The following is a 380-nucleotide window of genomic DNA, read 5'->3' on the forward strand; positions in this document are numbered from 1 at the left end:
CAGGACCGAGTCGTCACTCCCAGTGACCCCGCACGGCAGAACAGGCCTGCGGGAAGCTTCCGGAAGCCCCGACTCGACGTGGCCGGCCGCACGCCACTCCGCTGGTCACCGTGTAGCTTCTCCGACTTTTCGTGTTATGCACTTTGCTTCGGACTTTCCACCAAAGGCCAATGCGACCCCCCCACCCCCCCGCACACACACACCTCCTTTTATTCCCCCCGTAAAGAAATCCCTGTGAGCAGCGTCTGCCCTGTTTTTCAAACAATGGAAAAACTGGGGACCAGCGACCTAAAACGCACGATGCGCTGGCCTCTGTCACACGGAAGGGCTGGTTATTTGGAAGAACTGCAAAGCGTGTGTCCTCGGCACAATAACCCATC

The sequence above is a fragment of the Pteropus vampyrus genome, unplaced genomic scaffold (genome assembly GCF_000151845.1).
Source record: "Pteropus vampyrus isolate Shadow unplaced genomic scaffold, Pvam_2.0 Scaffold885, whole genome shotgun sequence".
Taxonomy (NCBI): domain Eukaryota; kingdom Metazoa; phylum Chordata; class Mammalia; order Chiroptera; family Pteropodidae; genus Pteropus; species Pteropus vampyrus.